The sequence below is a fragment of the Panthera uncia genome, chromosome C2 (genome assembly GCF_023721935.1).
Source record: "Panthera uncia isolate 11264 chromosome C2, Puncia_PCG_1.0, whole genome shotgun sequence".
Taxonomy (NCBI): Eukaryota; Metazoa; Chordata; class Mammalia; order Carnivora; family Felidae; genus Panthera; species Panthera uncia.
This window is the reverse complement of record NC_064810.1, coordinates 69,407,166-69,433,783: the sequence shown is the minus strand read 5'-3', so window position 1 is coordinate 69,433,783 and position 26,618 is coordinate 69,407,166. Positions and strand designations below refer to the sequence as shown.

The window sequence follows — 26,618 nt, the reverse complement described above, 5'->3', positions numbered from 1 at the left end:
GGAGTCAATACATTTTTTTCTCTCGTATTTTACAAGCAATCCTTACTGCATTCACTTTTATTTATATTTTGCATTTATTTTCCTGTTCACCTGTGTGAGATAATGGAGCACTTGAATTGGCTTGTGCCCTCTCTACAGGGGAGGCTTGCTATTGGTGAGTGTGGGAACAGTGCAATAACTCAAAAAGTTTAATGTTAAATTTACATCAAGCTGATTCCTGAAATGAATTTAAGTGACTTTTTAAGAGAGGTTGGCTCGCCTCCTTCCTAGCCATGCTGAGGCTTACAGGAGGGGTAGTCAGTTTTTCATCTGGCTATACCCAAAGCCAGCCCAGAAGCAGCTTTGTTTTTCTGTTTCTTACAGGAATTGTTACTGAAAGGTAGGTCACTGCCACCTAGCTCTGGTGCTTTATGCTTCTGAAGTGTCATGACTGATGCAGGGCTGGGGAAAATAAGTAGTTGTTTATATACCCTGTGCCTGGGGAAAATACAAAACAGAAACAAACATAGGTTTAAAAATCAAATAGGTTCTTTTCTTTCTCCCCAAGTAAGAGCTTGATTTCCTTAATAAAAATAAGCTAACTTCTCCAACACTGGCAGTGAAGGAAGGCTTCAAATATCACATGGGATATACTTGTGCCAAAAATTATTTATTGTTTACTTGAAATTCAAATTTAACAACGGATCTTACATTTTCTCTGGTAAACCATAACTAGGAGGGCAAGGAAAACTGGAGGGGGTGACGGGGTCTATGTGCGAAGGAGGCAGAGGAAAATACAGACACTGTGGGCAGGCCGATGTCCACTTGGTGACATAGGCAGGATCCCTGTGGACCGATGATTTTAGTATGTGGAGCAGCTCTCGCTGTTGCTGGGTTTGAAGGCAGGACTCTGCGCCATTGTGGGCTGGTGGGTTTGGGTTTTCTTTGCTTTCCTGCTTAGAGAGAGCGCCCGATGGAGGTCTCTATCACCCCACCATCCTCAGAGAGCAAGACTCCTCATTCACTCCTACCCAGATCTGTTTGTTCTTTGAAGCGCCTTCTGAGGAAAGGAACATTGAGGGAGAAAGAAGAGATATGCAGCAAAATGCCTAAAGTATAACCTAATCTGGGCCAAATGTAGCCCACAGGATCCTAAAAATGAGACACGTGGGCACCTAGCCTCTAATTACACAGTAAGAATGACGCAGATTGGCCACAGCTCGAGGTTGCCAGAGAGTATCCAAAACCAGACGTTTCTTTTCTTATGGGAAATGAGGAAGCAGTCACTTTGGAGATGGTGGGGTGGAGAGAAGGCAGTATTCTTGTCAGTATGAACATGCTGTTTTGTTTTTACCTACCTAATATAGTTGTTGTGAGGTTTAAAGGATCCAAAATGGTCTGTATGTGGTAAAATGAAATCAAAACAAAGGAACTCAACATCACTAGTTATTAGGAAAAATGCAAATTAAAACCACGATACCACCCACCACCTACTTTCTAGGATGACAGAGATTAAATTACAAAACAAAACAAAAATCTGACAACACCAGGCGCTAGCTAGGTTGTAGAGGGTGTAGGTCAACGATACTACATGGTACAGTCACTTTGGAAAGCAGTTTGGCGGTTTCTTACAAAGTTAAACATGCATTCACCATAGTACCCAGAAATCGCGCTCCTGGTGTTAAACTTGTTTATTCCAAGAGAAACAAAAGCGTGTGTCCGCGCGCAAAGCCCTTTATGCTAATTTTTATAACGGCTTTATTCATAATAGCCCAACAACTGGAAACAACCAAATTCTGTGAACTGGTAAATGAACAGACTGTCGTACATATCAACCACGGAATACTACTCAGCAATAAAAAGGAGCAAAGTTACTGATGCGTGCAAATCATAGTGAAATTGCAAAAGCATTATGAAAGTAAAGAAGACAGACTCAAAGGCTACATGCTCTGCGATTCCATTTACATGACACTTTGAAAAGGCCAAAACAATGACAGGGACAGAAAGTAGATCAATGTGGTGGGGATTTTTCTACCAAAGGGTATGGGGGAATCTGGGGCATGATGAAACCGATACCCTGATTGTGTGTGGTTACACAGTTGTGCAGATTTGTCAAAACTCACTGAACTGTGCATTTAAAAAGGATGATTTCACTCTATCTAAATTAACTCACTAAACCTGACTTTAAAAAAGCCCTAAGGTATTTTTATTAAGATATTATTATCACTTATGTTCATGTGAGCTAATATTTGAGTATTTAATATGTGCCAGCCACTATGCTATACATTTCGTATATATGTGTGTATATATACATATATATCTGTATATATATATATATATATATATATATGGTTAGAGGGTTATTAGATGAAGAAACTAAGGCTCAAAGAGGTTAAGAAACTTGCTCAAGTCCATAGAGGTGCTAAGAGGAGCTCAAGAGCTGAAGTTTGAACCCAGGTATATCTAATTCCAGAACCATCACATCTTCCTGCCCTAGTCCAAGACGTCAGCACAATCAACTCTCATATGTCTAGTTAGGACTTCTCAGCCTTGGCACAACTGACATCTGGATGCGTTTTTGTTTTGGAGGGCTGTTCTGTGCATTGTAGGATGTTTAGCAGTATCCCTGGTCTCTACCCACTAGCTGCCAGTAGTACCCCCTCAGTTGTAACAGCCAAAAATATCTCCAGACATGGCCAAATGTACCCTGGCGGCAAAGTTTCCCCTACCCCATCCCAACTCCCCCTCGAAAACACTGAGATTTCAGTGAGACTGTCCCAAAGAGAGTCCTGTGTGGAGCCCCTGGGAATGTTGAAGATTCAGAGAAGATATCTGGCATGTTTTGGTAGCTGGGGCTTAGACTTAAGTGAAGAATTTGGGCAGTAGTAAATCCTCAAAAGATAATTAATTCTACCTAAATCTCATATGATGAAATACATATGGAGATGAACATAGGAACACCAAGATGAAACTGTGAAGTTTCATGACAAATATTTATGTCAAAATGCATGGTTTCCTTCCTATGCAGTCATTCTGGGAAGGTTTATGCTTGGGCCAGAAGTGCCCCACTATCTAGGTTGGTGCTGAGGCTGCCTTTGAGAACCGCCTCTGCTTTGAAATCTCTACTTATGCCAAGTCTTCATCTTTTGGAAACAACTAGCAGTTACCAAAGATGGTGGATAAGGTGAGTAATCAACCTGGGTGATTATGTTTTTTCTCAAAAAGAAGATGTGACCACAGAAGAACTCTGTGGTCTATCACCATATATAAAAATTAACTCAAAATGGATCAACAACCCAAATGTAAGAGCTAAAACATATAGTTTTATAGCTAAAACTCTTCGAAAACATAGGTGTAAATTCTTGTGACCTTATATTAGGCAATGTTTTTAAAACTATCACACCAAAAGCACAAGCAATTCAAAAAAATAGATAATTTGGATTTCATCAAAATTAAAAGCTTTTGCGCTTCAAATAGCACTATCAAGAAGGTAAAAAGACAATCCACTGAATGGAAGATATTTGCAAGTCACATATCTGATAAAGGATTAATATCCAGTATATATAAAGAACCCTTACCCTGCAACAATAAAAAGACAAATACTCCGATTTTAATTTTTTTTAATGTTAATTTATTATTTTGAGAGAGAGAGAGAGAGAGCACGAGCAGGGGAGGGGCAGAGAGAGGGAGACACAGAATCTGAAGCAGGCTCCAGGCTCTGAGCTGTCAGCACAGAGCCCTATGCGGAGCTCAAACCCACCAACTGTGAGATCATGACCTGAGTCAAAGACACCTAACTGACTGAGCCACCCAGCCACCCCGCAAATACTCTGATTTTAAAATGGGCAAAGGAAACACACATTTCTTCAAAGAAGATGTGCAAGTGGAAAATAAGCATGTGAAAAGATGCTCAACATTATTAGTTGTCAAGGACATGCAAATTAAAACCACAATGAGATACCACATCATCATACCCACTAGGATGGCTACACCAAATGTTGACAAAGATATGGAACAATTGGAGCCTTCATACATTGTTGATGGGAATGTAAAATAGTGCTGTTGCTGTAGAAAAGAATGACAATTCCTCAAAAAGTTAAACATAGAGTTAACATATGACTCAGCAATTTTTTTCAAATTAAAAAAAATTTTTAATGTTTATTCATTTTTGAAAGACAGACGAAGCAAAGGGTGGGGGCAGAGAGAGAGGGAGACACAGAATCGGAAGCACGCTCCAGGCTCTGAGCTGTCATCACAGAATCTGACGTGGGGCTCGCGCGCATGAACCACAAGATCATGACATGAGCCAAAGTCATGACACTTAACCACCTGAACCACCCAAGCTCCCCATGACTCAGCAATTTGATTTTTAGATGTATAACCCAGAGAAATGAGAACACATGTCCACAACAAAAACTTGTACAGGAATGTTCAGAGCAACAATATCAATAGTAGCAAAAAGATGGGAACAACCCAAAAGTCTGACAACTGATGAATGGATAAACAAATTGTGATACACTCATCCCATGGACTATTATTTAGCCATAAGAAGGAATAAAGTACTGTTACATGTTATAACATGGATGAGCCTTGAAAATATTATATGATTCCACTTGTATGAAATGTCCAGTTGGAATAGCCAAATTCATAGAGGCAGAGAGCAGATTAGTGGTCCCTGGGGATTGGAAGGAAGGGGTAGAGGGGAATGACTGCTAATGCGTATAGGGCTTCTGTATGGGGTGATGAAACATTCTGGGTTAGAAGTGGTGATGGTTGCACAACTTTGTGAATGCACCAAAAAACTGAATTATACACTTTAAAAGGGTGAATTTTGTGGTGAGTGAATTATATCTCAATTATTTATTTCCTCAATTGTTTAAAAAAATAACTCTGTAAGGTGACTATTATCTCTGTTTTACATAAAAGAAAACTCAGTTTCAGAGGCAACAAATTATTCTAAGTTGCTGAATAAAATGTGAAAATTTGCCTTCGCACCTCCAAGCTCTAGCAAACTAGAAGCAGTATTTGCTTCTCAGTCCTTTTTATGTAGTCGTGTGTGTGTGTGTGTGTGTGTGTGTGTGATATAAATGTAATATAAATCATGTTATACTTATTGTTCTACACCTTGCTGGTTATTTTTATTTTATGTTTTACTTTAGTTATCAATCTATGCATATATGGACACTATATATACAGAGAGAGACAGAAACAAAGACAGAGAGACCGAGACAATGAGAGAAAGGAGTTCTTAGTATTCATAGAATGAACATGCCAGAATTTCTTTAATTATTTCCTCTCTTGGTGGATATTTCAGCCCATCTATTCTGTAAACAGTGTGTTTATTCCCCAGAGTTTCACCGTTTTAGCCCACTACTCTTCTCACTCCTACCCACTCTCCCTGGATTATCTCTCCTTCACTCTCATGTTACCCCCTATCCAATGAGATCTCCCCAGTACCTCCATTAGATAAGAGGGTGCCACCCTAGATTGTGTACTTTTGAGGTCCCTGCACATGCAAACATACACGGTGTAAGTTGACTGAGGACTACCTAGGCACCACTGTCATTCAGGATCCAGTACAGGTACAACGTGACCCATATCTTGAAACATCCCCTATACCAACTAGTGCTGTTCAGGTCCCTGGGGAAATACTTCCCCTCATCTCTTGCCCTGTGTTCCCCCCCCAAAAAGCAACTGCCTCCAAATTTATGTTTCTGACATTGGAGATGGATACTGCTTCTGAGTTCAGAGAGGATTTGAGCAGAGTAAGTATTTAGACAATTAACTTGTCAACTCCTTCTTAGACTGTGTAATAGATAATTGCATAACAAAGTGTTTCCCAGTAGTGCTGAACGTCATTTTCTTGCTTCTTTTCACATTCTAAATTGTAATTCTCTTGGTATTCACAATAGTTGCACAGAATGATGGAGGAACATTGTACTATATTAAACAATATTATTGTTAATCATACAAACTAGTTAATAGGATTATTTTAAATTTGTGTGTATGGTAAGGTCTAGGCACACATAAGTGAAGCTATGGAAATAACCAACCAGATGGCTTGTGGTAAATTGTTTGCAAAGAGAGCTGTCAATAATTCTTCCCATCCCTGTCCACTCATGCCATTTCTCCTATCAAGAACTAGAGACTGGGGTGCCAGGCTGGCTCAGTCAGTGGAGCATATGACTCTTGGTCTCAGGGTTATGAGTTCAAGCCCCATGTTGGGCATGGAGCCTAGTTAAAAAAAAAAAAAAAAAGTAGGGTCCGTTTCTCTCCATTTGAATCTGGGATGACTTTATAACTTGCCTTGACCAGTAGATTGGGACAGAAGTGGCTGAGTCATTTCAGGGGCTGAGCCTTAGGCCTAGCAGCTTTCTGCTTTCCTGCTGGGATCCAGCCATAATGCAAGGAAGCCACATTCATTCAGACTACTGAATGATGAGAAAACCATGTAGAGAGAGAGAGAGAGATCCTGACCTCCTAGCTATTCCCTCAAAGGCCCCAGACATGTGAATGAGGTCATCTTAGACCTCCTAGCTCCCACTGAGCCACCTCATGACTACAGTCTCATGAATGAGCCCAAGGGAGACCAGTGGAACTGGCAGCCAACACATAGAATAAGAAATTAATAGATCATTATTTTTAACCACTAAGTTTTGAGGTACTTTGTCATGCAGCAAAAGATAACTAAAATCTGAACATCGCTAGAGTTGAGAATAATTCTATCTTAATAACAATATTCAATAAGATTTAAATTGTCAGAAAATTAAAGCTTTCAAATTTAAATAGTTTTGATTTAAATGGTTGATACTAATTATAATTTGTATTTTGCTTTTTAATTTTAACAGTTTTGAATAGTTTAGAAGAAAATAACTTTGAAAAACTTACATGAAAGATAATTTTTAAATCCTTACATTTCTTTGATTTATATTTTTCATGACAATTTATTTAAAATTTTGTGTACTTTTAGTAGTTACATTTATTTTGTTAGCACTTTGAATCACTGTTATCCACTGAATACAAATTATGTGAAAATCTTCATTATAACATTACTGAAAATTTTGCTGAAATGAAGGCATGAAAAAATAAATTTCATGGAGTAAATAAACAGCAATTCATGAATTATGTGTATATTTTATGACTCATCCAACTGCCAACCCATCAAGAGAACTCCCAAGGTGTCTTTGTCATTTTGCCAATGTTCAGTCATATAAAAGCCATTGCTTTATGCATGATTTAAAATTTTTCATCATTATGTAGGTATGTGTATCAAGGTAAATGGAGACAGTATTTTTACAGTAAGTTAGTTTGATTTATAACTCTTTAATATTTAGGTCTATGTTGTATGGTAACTTGTACTCTTGTCTCAGGCCCTGCAAATGTTAGGGACAGACTTGTCTCTGTCATGGCCTGTCCTTCAACCACCTGACACATATTTATCTACTAGATAGTCCCACCTGTTTGCCTAAAAGAACTTCAGAATCATCTTGTCCAAAACTAAATTCACCATCTTTCTCTACCATACCTCCTTCTTCTTCTGGCGATTTCTCTGTCAGTCACCCAAGCTAGAATCCCAGACGACATCCTGGGTTTCTGCACCCTGTTACTCTTCCTCAACTTTCTAAATAATTCTGTCATCTGCCCCAGTTTGGACCTTGAGAGGCAGTATCACTCTGGACAGTGCTTGCTGCTCAAACTTCAGAGTTATCTGGAGGGTGAGTGTGTTCAAACACAAGTTACTGAGGCTCTGCCCTCAGAGTTTCAGATTCACTAGGTCTGGGGTAGGACCCGCTCATTTGCATTTCTAATAAGTTCCTGTCAGCTGTTACTGCTGGTCTGGGGCTGCACTTTGAGACCCATTGGCCTACAGGTTGATCTAAAATTTTACTCTTCTTATGTATCGTGTGACCTTAGGTGAGTTCCTTATTTTCTCCAAGACTGTTTCTTGGTCTATATAATGGTGATAAAGGTCTTACCTTTGAGAGCTGAATTAAATGAGATAATATAGGTAAAGCACTCAATACAATAAGACTGTGCAAGTAAGGGCTTAATAAAAGAAGGTGTATGTAGAGAAGAGAAGGTGGTTATTCAGTCCTTACCATCTTCTCTTGGACTTACTACTGGCCTTCTCCATCCCTTATCGAACCATCTGCATGATTTGTCTCTGACCACAATCCTTTCCTTTCTACTCATGCCTGCCCCAAAACATTTAAATATGTTCAAATCTTCAATTTGTAAAAAGCCTGTCATCCGGCTTTGACTCCATTCCTTCCTTCAGCCACCCTATCTCTATCCTTTTCTTCATATCTAAGCATCTTGAAAGAATTGTTTAGGATTGCTCTCTCTACTTCTTCCATTCAAACTCACTTCTCAGTGTAGTATGGTCTGGACTTTGCTTCCACAGTCCCCTAAACCAGTTCTTTCTGAAAAAACAAATGGGCCCTCCTTATTGCCAAATCTTCTGGATACTTGATACTCTTCGACACCTAACACTGCAGACACTTCTTCTATGGGAGGCAGTTTCAAAAATGGATCCTAGTGATCTCCACCTCCTGGTATTCACTCCCTTTTATAATCCTCTCCCCTGGTGTGTAGACTGAGCCTGGAAACTTTGTTCTAATGAAGAGAGTCAGACAAAAGTGAGATGGGATGATGATGTGGCACTTTTAAGGTTAAGTTATGAAAGACTTGCTTGCACTTTTCCTCTGAATCTTCTTGTTCATTTGCTCTGTTGAAGCAAACTCCCAGGTTGTAAGGTACCTGAGGAGGATCTGTGGCCTTCATCCTAACAGCTCTCAGAAAACTGAATCCTGCCAACAATTGGAACAGTTTGCTAACAGTTTGGAAGAGGATCACTTTCCAATCAGGCCTTCAGATGAGCCCGCAGCCTTGGCTAACACCTTATTACAGACTTGTAAGATATCCTAAAACTCTTTGTGACCCACAGGAAGAGTGAGATGTTAAACAGGAATTGTTTTCAGCCACTAAATTTTGGGGTAATTGTTCCACAGCTATAGATAACTTATTTATCTTCCTTCTTAAAACTACTTTCCCATGGACTTTCACAACCCCTGGTTTTCCTCCCTGTTTCCTCTTTATCTCTGCTCCCTGGGTTCTTCTGACTATGCTCTCTTACCTCCTACTGTTTCTCAAGGTTCTTCTCTTCTTCTCTACATACATTTTCTTGCCCGTGACACCCATTCATATGCCATCTATAATCAAGTGATCCTCAAATTTATAATCCAGTGACCCTCTTTTAAGCAGCAGGCCCATAAATGCAACTGTGTAAAGGTCATTCTCACCTAGGTGTTGTTCTCAAAGACACTCAGACTCAGCATGTCCCAAACAGAACTTGTTGTTTCCCACCAAAGCCCTCAACTTCCTATGTTTCCTGCCTCAGTGAGCCACCTGATGGTTGGTCAAACCAGATGGTTCCAGTTGGTCAAACCAGAAAACTAAGAGTCATCTTTCATTTCTTTATTTAACAAATATTTAAAGAAACTTTTTTTAACTGTTTATTTATTTTTGAGAAATAGAGCACAAGTGGGGGAGGGGCAGAGAGAGATCAGGAGACACAGAATCCAAAGCCAGCTCCAGGCTCCGAGCTGTCAGCACAGAGCCCAATGCGGGGCTCAAACCCACAAACCGTGAGATCATGACCTGAGCCAACGTCGGCCGCTTAACCGACTGAGCCACCCAGGCGCCCCTATTTAACAAGTATTTATGGGGCACCTACAGTGTGCCAAGCAGTGTTATAGGCTCTAGGAGAGTTTACAGTCTTGTGGGGAGACAGACAATGAAGATAATAAATAAAGTATGTACCATGTTAGAGTGAGATATATATCACAATAAATGCTATTGGGGGAAACTGAGCAGGCAGAGCAATGAATTTCATGGAGAGTGAATTCGTGGTATTAGATGGGGTGGTCAGAGTAGGTCTCACAAAGAAGGAGACACCTGCAGGTATGAGGACTGTGCTATGTGAGTACTGGGGAAAAGAGCATTTCAGGAAGAGAGGACAGCTAGTTCAAAGGCTTTGGCTGGGAATTTAACTGGGGCTTTGAGGAACAGCAAGGTGGCCAGTGTGGCTGGAACAGAGAGAACGAGGGGGAGATGATTAGAAACGAGGTCAGTGAGATACCCAGCCCAGATCATGTACAGCCTTATTGCCATTGTAAAGATGTGGGGTTTTTCTCTGAGTACCATAGGGAGCCGTGGGAGGGTTTGAGTGCAGAAATCCCATGGTCAGTCTGGTTGCTATGTTTAGAATAGGCTATTGAGAAATTGTTCCTCTTCTTTTTATCTCTCAGCCCTTAAATCTATTTTGCACACTAAGCCCTGCGTATTTTATCTCTTAAATATAACTTGAACCCATCTGTTTCTCTTAATTTCTATTGTTACTCCTTAAGTTGAGCCAACCACATCTCTTGTTCGTTCATTCAAAGAATACTTTTTGAGCAGCTACTATGTTCCAGGCACTGTTCCTATTGTTGGGACACAGCAGTGAGAGACAGCCTGTATGGAGCTTACATTTCTCCCCTTGGATGTATTGCCTTTAAAAGTTTACCACCTCTTAAAGCGTCTTATGTACGTACTTGGTTACTCCCTTGTTGTGTCCTTTCCTCAGCAACATGTCAACCTTGTGAGATCAAGGACATTGTCTGTCGTGTTCACCAACTGTATTCTCAGTGCCTAGTACTGCACCTTGCATACAATACGTGTTTGGTACATACTAGATGAATGACACTTTGTCAGTCTATGTGCATTGTGTTATATGCGATGCCATCTGGTATTCTTTATTCTATCCCATTATGTTTCACTGAAAAATCCCTGCCCCTTACAACTTTATATATATATATATATATATATAGTCAAATTGGTTTCCATACAACACCCAGTGCTCATCCCAACAGGTGCCTTCCTCAATGCCCATCACCCACTTTCCCCTCTCCCCCATGCCCCATCAACCCTCAGTTTGTTCTCAGTATTTAAGAGTCTCTTATGGTTTGCCTCCTTCCCTCTCTGTAACTTTCCACTCCCCCTTCCCCTCCCCCCTGGTCTTCTGTTAAGTTTCTCAGGATCCACATATGAGTGAAAACATATGGTATCTGTCTTTCTCTGCCTGGCTTATTTCACTTAGCATAATGTTCTCCAGTTTTATCCACATTGCTACAAATGGCCAGATTTCATTCTTTCTCATTGCTAAGTAGTATTCCATTGTATATATAAACCACATCTTCTTTATGCATTCATCAGTTGATGGACAACTTTAAACTTGGTTTCAGAATCTGGACTTTAACTGGAAGTTCTACAAACGCTACTCTTGCATTCTCCACAACCAGTCTTCTTTCCAACTTGGAAGTCTTGTCAGATTACTTCCCTGCATGAAATCTTTCCATGGAACTCTGTTGGTCTTAGACTGTTTTCCCCAAACACCAGTCGTTTACGGTTGCTAGTGTACCAACTATCATATAATAATGCATTTAATATTTTTGTTTACAAATTGAATCACTTTTTCTCACTCAGCCTCATCCCAAGTGGTAAACTAAGAGAAGTAATATATCGGATGAATGGGTTATATATTTTTCTAATGTGTATTAAATTCATTAACTGCCCAAATAAAAAATGCTGGTTTGTGTACCATCTAAACTTCTGTTGCTTACCACCCAGCCACACTCTGGGGAAACCTCCTCTCAGGACAAAGGGCAGATGCCTTGGCTTGGCCTTCGAGGCACTTTGGAGCTTACTGGTGCTTTCCACTAGTGCAGTCTCTCTTTCTCTCTACCACTTCCTGCACTCATTCATTCTGAATAACTGGCCGGTCCCTGAATGCACTGAGTTCTCTCTGGCTCTAGGACTTTGTACTGCCATCTGCTTCCTCTTTTCTGAGCTCCACCAGCACCCCCACCTCACCCCCTTTCAGGTCTAGCATAAATGTCACCTTGGGAAAGCTGGTGGGTCTGGGATCCCCTGCTTACCCCGTCTCAGAATGCATCCCCTGAAGCAAAGTGGCTTCTTCATATCTTGTACTCCAACTGAAGACTGCAAGTCCTTTTGGGGAGGAAGAGTATCTTATTTACTGTAGTATTTCTGGTTTTAAGTATAGTACCAGACATTCAGTAGCAATTTGGTTAATGAATAAAAAAAAAAAAGTACGGATTTCTCAAGGAAACGAATGCCACTAACACTCAGCACATTGTCTGACACATACTAGTCACTCAGAAAACATCTTTCAGGGGCTGAAAACAGTGAGGACTGCTCCTTGACCTAGGGACATTACCTTTTGTTTCATTATTTGAGAGGTAGTCTCAAATTCTAATGTCTTTGCTCCACATGACATGATTCTCTTCTCTCTGCCCAGGAAGAGGTCAGAAATGAGGTAAAATGTCTATCTGTGGCCTAAGAGGTTTTTGGTCCCTTGGTAAACTAGTGTATACTGACAGAGGGTGGGGTGTGTGGGGGTACATATCTGTATGAAGTGTGAAGTAGCTATAATGTAAATAGTAAACATTTGAATTAATATCAAAAAAATTTTAATGTTTATTTTTGACAGAGACAGAGACAGAGCATGAGTGGGGGAGGGGCAGAAAGAGAGGGAGACACAGAATCTGAAGCAGGCTCCAGGCTCTGAGCTGTCAGCACAGAGCCTGACGCGGGGCTCAAACTCACGGGCTGTGAGATTATGACCTGAGCTGAAGTCGGACGCTTAACTGAGTGAGACACCGAGGTGCCTCAACGTTTGAATTAATATTAAAATCCATACTCCATGCATGTTTTCAGTACATTTAATGTTATTTTATTACATATAGTTTCCCCCCACTATCTGAAAGTAGAGCATTCCTTTGAAAACTGATGTAAGCTGAAATGGCATACAGCAAAGAAACGATTACCGTGAATGCATATGAAAAAATGTTTGAGCATTTCCAGACCCCTAACATGACTTCTCTTAGGCTTTTCTGAAACCTTAGGACACAGCTTGCTAATGAATATGCAGGATAAATCAAGATAAAGCACAGAGAGATGCTCACAGATGACACAGTTCGGAACTGTGACAGCTAGATACTGAGAGGCTGAGTGTGGTTCCCGGAGAAGGAGCTTGGCGGGGGGGGTCACCCTCACTGCTCCCGGTGCATGCTGCCTCTATGACATCTTCCTGCAGAACAAATGCTGAACATTTTGGTAAAAAATCCTTTTTTTTTTTTTTTTTTGGTAAAAATGAAAATCCTCTTGGGATTTCTTTCCATCACTGAAAACAGGTACTAATGTAGGCCTTTCATAAAAGTGAAGAGGTATAACATGAACTTTGAAAAAGCACAAGTTACCTGTATCCAGAGTTTGATGCCATTATCCCTATTTTCTGAGATTCTACAACCTATGCAATGTTTAAGACTGATAGTTAAACATTAAAAAAAAAAAAAAAAAGGTGCCTGGGTGGGTGGCTCAGTTGGTTAAGTGTCCAACTCTTGATTTCAGCTCAGGTCAGGCTGGATCGAGTGGTTTGTGAGATTGAGCCCTTGCTTTGGGCTCTGTGCTGACAGTGCAGAGTGTGCTTGGGATTCTCTCTCTCTCTCTCTCTCTCTCTGACCCTCCCCCACTTGCCACACACAGGCGCTTTCTCACTCTCTCAAAATAAACATTTAAATAAAAGACTGATAGTAACAATGTTTCTTACAACAATGTGTGCCATAGGTAATAAAGGTTTTACAGCAACTCAATTCTGCTCAAAGATTTTTATTTCTCTTTTCTGTAATGACTCCACTATCTGGCATCTTGGGGACTATGGTATTTGGTATAAATGGAACTTCCAAATAACTGATGTTTACTCTTGTAAAACAACCAAAACATTAAAAAACAAAAAAGATGGGAACTTTCCCAATATGCTGCACACTCCTCTGGCTTTTGAAACAAAATGCCCCAAATATTAACAGAGCCATGCTGACCAGGAGCTCTCCCTTTGGACTCCAGGTATTTGGACACCATATCTGTCCATGCTAGAGGTCTAAGGAGCACACATAGGGACTCAGATGATAGGGCACCTGGGGCTAAAGAGGTGATAACTTTAGCTCTGATGCTGAAACATTTTCTTACAAACAAAAGTAAACCCCAATCGACTGATTTGAGCCATTCCCTTTCCCCTTTTTTCATAAGGGAAACATAAACCTTACATAGCTAAATAATTTCCTTCAGCAAAGTGTAAAATGGTTGACTTTATAAAATGTCAATTAGCGAATGAAACGATAAAAGTCTCTTCCCACCAGAAGATGATCTACTTTATCACCGATGCTGTCGTTTTTCTGTTCACCATCATTGCTATAGAGCACTCTCACCTCATTTTCAACTTGCATTTGTTCTTCATCTTTACTTGTTCACATTTTGTTCATGCAGTATGGAGAATTATTCTGCAGCCATTTCAAGGCGTGTATGTGTGTGTGTGCACGTGTGTATGTGAGTTGGAAAGGATTTGCTTCAAAGCTTACATTTTTTTATCAGGAAATAAACGCTTCTTAAAATGTGAAAGTCCTGCATAATGTTTGATATTCGTACAGAATTTCACATGTACATTTTAAGATGTATGAACAGAATGGAAACCATTGTTTTGGTATCAGACTGATATGCTAGTCCATAGGCTTCCTCGGTGAGGGAGTCCAGAGCACCCTCTGTATACCTCTGTGTTATCACAGCATGTTATACTGAAATTATATCATTTATCTGTCTCCTCCATTAGTCTAAGAGCTTCTCATGAGCTTAGACCATGTCCTAGCCTTCTCTGAACCCCGGCGCTTGTGTTCTTATGTAGCAGCATAATCTTCAGGAAAGTGTAAAATGGCGACCTTTATGAACAATCAATTGGCAAATGAGAAGGTAACACAGCCTCCATCCCAGTACTTCATTCTTGTGTTCTTGTGCGTCTTGACTTTTCACTCATGTTTTCCTGTGATGTCGTCCAAACCATAGTTACCTCAGAGCTGATGAAGTTTAGTGCAACCTGTACCTTTTTTACCTCCTGTTGAGTCCTGTGAGTTTGTAATAAATGTTTATAGTGAACGTTGGCAGGTAGGAAAATGGTCATTTTTCGGGAAATGAACTCTTTCTTTGTGTTGATCTCCACGATTGTTTGGCAACCGGGTAGGTTTTTTGATTTTTGTTTTTTTGGTTTTTTTAGATTTAATGTACATTTATTCTTAACACATGGAACATACAAAGATTTTATACTGAATAAATGATATTCATTAAGCCAAAAAAAAAATGGAAGAAGGAATTTACATCAAGTTTTAGCTACATTGTTTGAAATACAAATATGCAGTTTTTGTTTTTTGTTTTGAGACAGGGAGAGAGCACACTTGAGGAGAGGGGCAGGAGGAGAGAGGGAGAGAATCTCAAGCAGGCTCCACACGCAGTGTGAAGCCCAACATGGGGATTGATCCCATGACCCTGGGATAATGACCTGAGCGGAAATCAAGAGTCAGACACTTAACTGACTGAGCTACCCAGGCATGCCTAAATATGCAGATTTGATCACTGAAAAAAATCTCAGTGTGTTTCTTCATCAGGAACTTCAACTGAACCTAGGGCTTTTTTATACCTTGATTAGAAAGAAAACAAAACAAAACAAAAACCCAGAAAAAAAATTCTAAGTTGATTGGCTGCTGAGACAGCAAGGACTTTTTACAGAGCCCTGTACAGCATTGCCCCAGGAAGGGTGATGTCAGGCAAGAGATTAAATAGCTGTGTCTCGCTTTGTGCAGGTCACCCACCAACTTGTTAACTCATCATACTATCAAGGGGTAGCTGAGAAAGGGACCAAACTGTGGGGGTCCAAGGTTATGTGCAACATACAACATCATATACATACACACATGGCAATGCAGCCACTGCAGCTAAAGGTTAAAACCAGTTCTAAGAGGTGATCTCAGGGTTATTCATATAATCAGGGAGGAGAGAAAGAGGTCAGGGTGTTGTAGGTTCACACATGACACTTAGGGGGGAGAGCCTTTTTTTTTTTTTCTCCTCAAAGTTTAACTAAAAATAGTTTTAAAAACTGCAGCTTGAGGTGCCTGGGTGGCTCAGTTGATTGAACATCTGACTCTTGATTTTGGCTCAGGTCATGATCTCACGGTTCCTGGGTTCAAGCCTTGCATCAGGCTCTGTGTGGACAGTGCGTAGCCTGCTTGGGATTCTCTCGGTCTTCCTCTCTCTCTCTGCCCTTCTCCCACTCTCTCTCTCTCTCTCTCTCTCTCTCGACATAAATAAACTTAAAAAAAAAAACCCTATTGCTTGCTGCTAACCCAGAGTTTTCTCTTATTTCCATGTGAGACGTTATCATCACAGTATGTTTATAGAATCGGGTATACAGTACATGAAAGGATCTGCACTCTACTGCACAGGCTCTCCAGTGAACAGTGTCTAGCAACAGCGTAGTTTTAATATTTCCTGGGAAGTCCACAATTCTGACATGTTTTTAAATTATAAGAAAATGGTCAGGAAAGAAAAATTCATCTGGGCATTATATTGCGGTATCTGGCAGTGTGAATGAAATGCAAATGTATGAAATCTTTGAAAACTCTAGAATAATAAAAATTTCCAATTGCCATTCTTTCTTTTTTTATGGAAACCCACAGCTTTAATATATATAAGAGTAATTAACTTGTCTTCATTCTGCTTAAACTTTGAGAGAGAAGAGGTAGAAACTTGATTTACTGGTATTTACTGAGTAGAAAATAGCAAGCATCTTCACAATAGACCAATTTCATCAGCCTTGTAAATAAAATGATTCAGGCAAAGATTATGCTCCGAAATAAATTCTTCGAATAATGTTACAAATTTTCCCTGTAGTTTAATTGCCTAGTTTGTTCCTAGCTCCATCTAGCTATCATATAACCTTTTTATTCCCCATGCTAAATATCCTGTAAAATACTTTTCCACTTAAATCATTTTTTTGGTACTTGTGTGGTTTCTCTTTTCCCTTGCCTCAATCTACTTGCAGGAACTGACTTTTTTCCCCTATTAAATTCTATTTTTAGGAAATTCGGTTCAACACCATCCTTAAGTCCTTTTTAACAGTGACAATAACCATAACAAGAACAAGAACACGGATCTTCCTCAGTTTATGATGGGATTAATCCTGACGAACCCTTCGTGAGCTGAAAATATTGTAAGTTGAAAATGCATTTAATACCCTTAACCTAGTGAACATGATAGCTTAGCCTACCTTAGACATTCTCAGAACACTTCCATTAATCTATGGAAGTTGGGCAAAGCCATGTAACACAACAGCCTCTTTTATAATAAAATGTTGACTATCGCATGTAATTTGTTGAATATGGTAGTGAAAGTGAGAAACAGAATGGTCGTGTGGGTGCAAAATGATGTGAGTGTACCTGTTGTTTACTCTCCTGGTCTTGTGGTTGACTGGGAGCTGCTGCCCAGCATCACAAGACAGCATCACACTGCACATCGCTAGCCTGGGGAAAGGATCAAAATGCACAATTCAAAGTATGGTTTCTACTGAATACATATTGCTTTCACACCATCATAAAATCAAAGAATCATAAGCCGAACCATTGGAAGTCAGGAACATCTGTATGTGCAACATACAGAACATCTAACTATGTGCCAGAAATTGTTCTAAATACATGTATTAATATTTGCTATTCTTAACAACCCTAAGAGGAAGTTACTATTATTAGTCTCATTTTCTAGGTGGGGAACTTGACAGCACAGAGACGTAAAGTAACTAAGGTTGCAAAGCTAGTAAATGGTAGCGAGGCAGGATTCAAACCCAGGAGGATTTAGTTGTGGCTGTGGGCTTAACCTTTAGGTTCTAATAGGATATTATCCTCATAATGTTGTTTTATTTTACTTTCTTTTCATTTAATTTTTATTTTTTCCTTTCTCACTGATATGATTCCTGTACAAGGCCTTATTTTCATCAATTCTTGTGTTCTTGTGCATCTTGACTTTTCTCTCATGTCTTCCCACGAATCCCTCCACACTATAGTTATCTCACAGCTGATGAAAGTGCAACTCAGTACTCGGATGCTCTAGGGAGGTGGAGGGCTGCTTGTCTTCCTCAACTCAAGAATTTATTATCTAGGGGCACCTGGATGGCTCAGTTGGTTAAATGTCTGACTCTCGATTTCAGCTCAGGTCATGATCTCATGGTTCATGATTTCGAACCCCACATCGGGCTCTGTGCTGACAGAGCAGAGCCTGCTTGGGATCCTCTCTCTCTGCCCCTTCCCTGCTTGTGGTCTCTTTCTCAAAAATGAACTTAAAAAAAACCCCAGAATTTATTATCTACACTCTACATCCTAAGTAGGAGAGAGTTAGGGCATTCATTAATTTTTTAGAAAACAGCTTTACTGGGGACACCTGGGTGGCTCAGTCGGTTAAGTGTCTGGACTTTGGCTAAGGTCATGATCTCATGGTCCAGCTCCATGCTGACAGCTCAGAGACTGGAGCTGCTTCGGATTCTGTGTCTTCCTTTCTCTCTGCCCCTCCCTAGCTCATGTTCTGCGTCTCTTGCAAAAATAAATATTAAAAAATTTCAAAAATGCAGGGGCGCCTGGGTGGCTCAGTCGGTTAAGCGTCCGACTTCGGCTCAGGTCATGATCTCACGGTCCGTGAGTTCGAGCCCCGCATCGGGCTCTGTGCTGACAGCTCAGAGCCTGGAGCCTGCTTCAGATTCTGTGTCTCCCTCTCTCTCTGACCCTCCCCCGTTCATGCTCTGTCTCTCTCTGTCTCAAAAATAAACATTAAAAAAAAATTTCAAAAATGTATAAAAAGCAGCTTTATTGAAGTACAGTTAATATACAAAGAACTGCACATATTTAATGTGTACAATTTGCTGAGTTTGGACATATGCAAACCCTGTTGCTATCACCACAATCAAGACTGTAGACATATTCAACACCTCTCAGAGTTTCCTTGTATGGCTATCTGTCTGTCTGTCTTTTTTTGTGGTAAGAACACTTAAAATGAGATTTTTTTTTTTAAGATTCATTTATTTATTTTTGAGAGAGAGAGAGAGAGAGAGCATGAGCTGGGGAGGAGCAGAGAGAGAGGGAGTGAGAGAGAATCTTAAGCAGGCTCCGTGCTCTTAGCATAGAGCCTGATATGGGGCTCGAACCCATGAACTGTGAGATCATGACCTGAGCCAAAGTAGGACACTTAACCAACTGAGCCATCCAGGTGCCCATGAGATTTAAGAAAACAAATTTTGAAGTGCACAATACCTTATTGTTAATTGCAGGTACAATGTTGTACTGCAGATCTCTAGAACTTATCTTACATAACTGAAACTTTATTATATCCATTGAATAACAACTTTCTATTTCCCTTGCCCTCCAGCCCTTGTCAACCACTATTCTCTGCTTCGATGAGATTGACTATTTTAGATACCTGATATAGGTGAAATCATACAGTATTTGTCTTTCTGTGATTGACTGATTTCATTTACTACAATGTCTTCTCAGTTCATTCATGTTGTCACAAATGGTAGGATTTCCTTTCTTTTAAAGACTGAATAAATATTCTGTTGCATATATACAAATTTTCTTTACCTATTCATCTGTTAATGGGCACTTAATTTGTTTCCATATCTTGGTCATTAGTTTTAGAATATATCAATGATCTGGAAATGCCCTTCAGATCTGAGGGAGAAACTCAGGGGGAGGTGTCTCAGGCTGAGATGGCCCATGGGAACAGGAAAAGTCATGTTCTCCTGGGTCTTATAGGAATGACAAGATGTAGTGAGGGCAGGCTCCTGTGGACCAATCTCTGACAAGGCTATGAATTTGGAGCTTTGCAAAAAGAAGCCACATTTCTCCTTAAGGTAGAACCAGCCTTGACAAACAGCTTGTGCTGCAGGCAACCATATGGGTAGAGATAGTCCTTCCACATATTTCTGAGCCTGAGACATCCAGGAAACTTGGAGGATGGTTAGTACAGGAGGTTTTGAAGACTTGGTGAAGTCTTTGGGGACAAGAGATGGTACGTTCCTCTCCTACAGAAGCGAGAGGGACAAGACTGAAAACCCATTCCAGAACCAGAGGAAAGGAAAGAGGCACCGGGAGGCACTGAAAATCCTGCCAGTCGGAGCAGTGCTGCCAGCCCTCCATGAGTTAAGTGCATCTCAGATAAGATAGAATGATGGCTGTATGCCACATCTGACCCACAGACATGTTTTGTCTGACATGCTTTCCTGTTTTAAAGAAATGGAGTTAGTTGCCAACATTGATATTTGGGAGAGTTCACTGGATTCCTGATTTCTCTTCATTTCTTGATCTTCAGGAAATCATCAGCTGGAAATGAGTAGTGGCTGTGCCCTTCAGATTGGTTTGAGCTCTCTGGTTCTTCATAGCCCCTTTCACTGTCGATTGTCTTTGCACCTGCCCTTCTTCATCTATTCATGTTACCTGCTTGGCTTGTTGGGCATTTAAGTTTGCCACCTGTGAACTATATCCTGAGCAGCTTCGTCTTTAAAAATTTTTTTTTAAAATCTTTATTTATTTTTGAGAGAGAGAGAGAGACAGAGTGCGAGTGGGTGAGGAACAGAGAGGGAGGGAGACACAGAATCTGAAGCAGGCTCCGGGCTGTCAGCACGGAGCCCGATGTGGGACTTGAACTCATGAACTGTGAGATCATGACCTGAGCCCAAGTCAGACATTTAACTGACTGAGCCACCCAGGCACCCCTTAAATTTTTTAATGTTTTTTTTGAGAGAGAGAGAGAGAGAGAGACAGAGACAGAGAGAGACAGAGAGAGAGAAAGCACGCATGCGCAAGCGGGGGAGGGGCAGAGAGGGAGACACAGAATCTGAAGCAGGCTCCAGGATCTGAAGTATCAGCACAGAGCCCAATGCCGGGCTCAAACTCACAAGCAGTGAGATCATGACCTGAGCAGAAGTCTGATGCTTGGCACTCCCTGAGTAGCTTAGTCTAATGTAGATCATCTCTTAAAAGAAATTTCTAGGCCCACTTAACAGATATTTCCTGGAGCTATCTCAAAAAGGGTGTCAAAAAGAGACATTAGCTATATAAACTTAATATTTCAAGAAACTTTATAATTTACCCATAAGAATTATGTTTCTCTTCAGTGATATGTGATGAAATCCTTCAATGAAGGGGCCTGTGAGCTTGTTTAAAAGCACACCAAGGAAAGTAGGAGTTACAGATATACCTTGCATCCTATTCAGGAGCCAGTTTTGGGGAGAGAGAACTACATACCTATTAAAACAGCTGAAATAATAAAGAGTGATAACACAAAGTACTGGTGAAGATGAGGAGAAACTAGATCTCTCATACATTGGTAACAGGAATGTAAAATGATATAGCTACTCTGGAAAATAGTTTGGCAGTTTCTTAAAAAATTAAATACACATTTACTACATGACCCATCACTCATACTCTCAGGCATTTATGTGACGAAAATGAAAACTTAAGTTCATGCAAAAAACCTGTACACAGATTTATTTGTAATAGCAAAAAATAGGAAACAACCCAACTGTACCTCATCTGGGGAATGAATGAACACAACCTGATACATACAACAGAGCAATAGTCAGCAACAAAAAGGAATGAACGTTTGATTCCTACAACAATCTGGCTGGTCCTCAAGGGCATTATGTTTAGGTAAAAACTTCAGTCTCAAAGGTTATATGCTGTTGGATTCCATTTATATAACATTCTTGAGATAACTATAGACATAAAAAGCAGATCAGTGGTTACTAGGGGACAGGGATGGAGTAGGGGGGTCAGAAGGGGAGGTGAATTTATGAATACAATAAGGTAGCATAAGGGAGTTCTTCTGCGGTTATAGAACAGTTCTGTATCTTGGTTGTAGTGGCGGTTACACAAATCTATACATAGAACAAGACTACACACAAACACACACAAATGCAGATTTAAAGCAAACGGTAAAAACTAAGTTCTGTAAGTGTAGTTAAAGGTAATGTACCATTGTCAATTTCCTGGTTTTGATATCTTATTAGAATTCTATACGATGTCACCACTGGGAGAAGCTCGGTGAAGGCTAAATGGGACGCTTTCTACTAGTTTTGCAACTTCTTGTGAGTCTATAGTTACTTCAAAACAAAAATTAGAAAAAAAGAAAGGAAGTAAGCTGAATGCCTAGGGCTGGTGTTTGCGGAGGTGAGCAAGAGGAGTATGGAGAAGTAAATTGGGGCTGAGAAACATTTCTAGAAGTTTAACCTACAAAAGCCTTAAACTTGCTCCCCATCATCTCTCCTGCTGTCATTACCTCTTTAGTGCTCTTTAGTCTGCCCTTGTTAGACAGTTGTTTCTCTATTGTTCCTGTTATGGTGCTGAGCAGAGAACTATGCTGAAAGGCACACTGATCAATCAATCAATCTCAACCCATTGAGTGGAATCACCAGTCCTTCAATTCTTTTCAGTTATTAGTTTTTCTACTACCTGATATTCAAGAGTCTGTTTCTTTGCTGCCAGAGGTGTTTTTTATTTTAACACCTGAATTCGATGCCATTGCAGATGCTAGAAGTTGCCAGAAGGCTGTCCTCCAGGTAACTGTCTTATGCTCTAACTTGTATTACTGTTTTATTGCAATTAGCATTCAGAATATGCATTGTCATCTTATTAAAATTTATATTTTCTAATGGAGAAAGCACATGGAGAGTTGATTGTGGAGCTGTGGTTTATCCGTGCTCTTCTTAGTTACCTGTGTCTAAATTAAGCTGACCCTCTGGGCCTTAGCTATTTCTAAACAGGCATCACGTTAATGCCTGGGGGAACATTAACCTTGCAGACACTAACTCAGTGCCATCACAAGTGCATAATGCGGGAGTTTGGAGCTTTGCCAAAAAGCAGTATTCAAATGAACATTCAGTTGGCAAGGGGTGGGAAGGTGGGCGTGGACAAGGGAAGGAGAACACCAGAAATGGTTATATAGATATTGTAACGCCTTTCATTTCCCTCTCTCCTCAGAGGTTATGTTTACTGCAGAGAGATGCTAAACAAATCTTCAGACTGTTCTGAAGAAATCGTGATTAAGGTGCTTCATCCCTTGTTCATAATCACTCAACATTCACTGAGCATCTTTTACGTTACACGGCTGACCTTGTGCTAGGGTGGGGACACAAAGATGAGTAATTGTAAACCACTGCAGTATGCACAAGCACCTCACGGTGCTTAAAAAATGTTAGTTGACTAAAAGCATGTTTAAGGAGGTCACAATTTGGCTAAGGTCACTTAAAGGGCCTCCAACGGACGACACAACTGTAATTCTAGCTCTGTATATAGATCATTACCAAATCTTTGCCAGAAAGAGTGAGGTTTGGGCCCCAGGTGATGTGACAGGGGAAAACCTGTAAGACCTTGCGCAACAGGGTCCAGGATCTCCAGATCTTTCTTTAGACTCGCACTCTGCTTCTCAGTTTGCAGACGCTAACAGGGTTTGTTGGTTTCAAGGGATCTGGAGCGCCGTTTCCGGAAACGGTGGCATTTGGGGTGGTGAAGGCCAACGACTGGAGGCAGCGGGAGAGAGGGCAGGTAAGAGAGGAGAAATGAAAAAGCCAAGGCATTTTGGTCAGAAGGTCCTTCACCTAGGTCCCGCCCCTTCCTTTTCCTAGGGCCTGAAACGCACCCGACCCCCGAGCCCTCTCCTCTTAGGGCGCTAGGCACGGATTATGGATGAAGGCTGACTCCCTATCAAAGAGATTTCCTCAGTGCCGACATTTCTCGAATTGCTTTCATCCGGGCCCAGCTCGGGAAACCTGAGGATTGGGGCCAGCTTCCCCCGCCACGCTGGGCCAGTGACACGCAGGCGCCGGAATCGGAGCCACGCTGGGTCGTCCCAACCTGGTCCCCGGGCCAGGAAGGGAGGGCGCCGCGGAGCGCTTCCCGTGTGCGGGGCTTCCCACAATCCACCGCGCCGGCAGTGGCGGCGACCGCGGCGGCGCTCTAGCCGCGGCATGTCTGCGTCTCGACTGCTCTGGGAGGAGGAAGAGAAGGAGGAAGAGGAGGAGGAGGAGGGGGAGGAAGAGGAGAAAGGCGCAGGGGTGGGAGCTGTTGCTGAAGCTGCCACAGCAAAAGTTCTCTCCCCTCCCCCCTTCCCCTTCTCTCAAGGCCTCTAGGAGGGTTGGAGCTGCCGCCGCCTGCAGTCGGTGACCGCGCGACTCGGCGCCCGCCCGCGGTAAAGCGCTGGGCCTGGCAGGCCCGGGCCCTGGGGAGGGTGGGGGAGGGGGAAGCGACGGCGCGCGGGGGTAGCGCGCGGCGGTAACGGCCTGACCCCGGAGGGGGGGGGGAGCGAGCCGTGGCGAGGCTTGGGGTGGCCTGGGGAGCGGCCGAGGCCGAGCGAAGCGCAGGAGCTGGCTGGGGGACGGGAGGAAGCAGGGCGCGGATGGTGGGTTGGGGGGTTGAGAAAGGATAATGACGGGGGTGGCGGAGGCGAGAAGGCGGCCTCCGAGGCCTGAGGCGGGTGTCAGAGGTAGGGAAGGAGGTGGGAGGTTTGCAGGGGGAGGCCGGAGGGTGCTGGGTGTGGGTGTGAAAAGGCTAGAGAGACACCAGGTCTCTGTCCGTCGTGCCTGGTGCAGTGCTTTATGCACCGCAGGCCTCAGTCAGTGTTGCTGCCGGAGTGTTCTTTGGGAGAAGGGAAGGGAAGGGAAGGGCAGGGGTTGGAGAAAAGGGAATCCTTGCGGGAAACATAGTGGGAGTGTGTTCAGGGAGAGCGGCCGGAGGGAAAGATGCCGGATAGGTGGAGGAATGCAGAGGGTGCCCGTGGAGGAGTATCCAGGAGTCCGGAGGGTGTTCATTGTGCAGATACATTAGGTATTTCGTTATGGAAAGAACTGAAGCGTTTCTAAGGAAAGGAAAGAACGGATACAAGGAGTTTCCGCGAATAGAAAGGATAGCGTTCGAAGCCAGAGGAAGTGCTAAATACTAGACACTATGAAGAGAATGCATGATAGAATAGACAGATGTAGTAGAATTAATAAATGTTGGCCCAAGGACTAAAGAGTTATTCCAGATGGGCCGGGATGGCCTAGTTCTGAACCTGTTTGGGCTCTTCTGTAGATGACATCTGGTAAGTGTGGGTCCCGCAGTGGTTGGGGGTCACTGAGAATTAGACCTTAGCCTGTAGTTTGATCTGAGACCTTTTAAACCTGCACCAGTGAATATTAGAATCTCTGAAACAGACGGTAAAAAAAACGCCTGGCCTCCAGGGATTCCCTAGGCCGTGAGTTTAGATTTTAGCAAATTTAAAGTACTGTCATTTACTAGAGTCAGGGTGAACACTAATGCCGGAATGGAAATTACTGGACTTGGCGGTTTTCTTCTTCACTGCCCAGCTTATCTGGTCCAGGAGAACTGATGCCATATTATTCACCCCAGGGTTATAATTAATGGTGGGTGGGGGGAGTCCATGCACAGTGGCCTTTCTTTGGAGATTCCATTTGGAGCTCAAATTAGCCTGACTGGATTGGTTCCATAACTCTGGAGCTGGTGGGAGACTTTTTGCTATTCATGGTTCCTGAATGTATACTCTCACCGAGGCATTGTGGTATTGAAGAAAATGCATCAGTCTGCAAAGTATGGGCCTGCAGAATGGAGGATCTAGAATATCTGTTTTGGTCTTAGGTTGCAAGGAGGTCAGGACTGGTTGGGTTGAGGTTTAGGGGAACCTGAAGAGACTAGATGATTCTAGAGCCAAATTAGAGGGAATATTAGCATTTTCATATCAGGAAATGAACCAAGGCCTATTGGATTTCTCTAGCTCCCACCAGACTGGATTTCCAAGAGGGAAATCTAGGCTAGAACCGTACTCTTAAGATTTGCCTGAAAATTATTCACTTTTTATTGTTAAGAAAGACTGTACACATAACATTGTAATATTAATTCAGATGAAGAGAGGGTAGTATGAAATATCTTTTTATGGAAGTAGAGGGTGGAGGGATTGATGGGGAAGAAGTTTGGGAGAGGGATGGGAAAATTCAGTCTTTTATTCGTTTAGCAAATATATCTAAGGAGGATGAGAATTTAGCATTAGAGATGAGAGGGGCTTTTATTAAAAAAATTTTTTTAATGGAAATAAGCCAGGATTACTTTTTTTAAATTTGGAAAACTTTTTATGTCAGTATATTTAAATTTACTTTTTTCAAGGGCTTCAGTATATTACATCGTAGGATGTACCCATTTTTATTGTCATCACAGAATGAGAGGGTCTGTTTTCTTTCCCCTCACCTGCACTGTATATTATCATTTCTTTTAATTTTTGTAACTTTAATGGACTTAAATATAGTATGTCATCATTATTTTTCCCCCTTTTAAATTGTATGGAATTATACATGTACATAATTAAAAAGTAAAATTGTCCTGAGAGAGCTTATAATGAAAAGCTCACAAGGGTGAGCCCTCGTCTCACCTGTCCATCACAATCCCACTTTCCAGAGGCTACTACTTGTAAGCATTAATTTTTGTAGTTCGTATCATGCTCTTCTTCAGGTCTCCAAGTAATATACATGTACTGTAATTTCTTGATTGATTAAAATGACATTATGAAGGAGTTGAAAGACCTCTGTGAATGAAAAGGATTCGTGTCGCTGATATTATCCCCTTTCTCCTCCTTTCAAACCTTTGATAGTTATTATTTTAGCTTTTTTATTA

General features: G+C 41.5%; 1 protein-coding gene across 4 annotated transcripts in view; it reads left to right on the top strand.

Annotated features, from left to right (window-relative positions):
* ZNF148 (zinc finger protein 148) overlaps positions 1 to 26,618 on the top strand; it is a 167,998-nt gene that overhangs the window by 19,161 nt on the left and 122,219 nt on the right. For 2 of the 4 annotated variants that reach the window (XM_049629451.1, XM_049629450.1), the window contains exon 3: positions 17,001 to 17,131. The gene's annotated coding sequence lies outside the window, so the exon portion shown is untranslated. Of the gene's footprint in view, positions 1 to 17,000; positions 17,132 to 23,928; positions 24,148 to 26,618 lie in introns of those variants that run through there. The other 2 variants (XM_049629449.1, XM_049629448.1) reach the window with 1 other exon arrangement.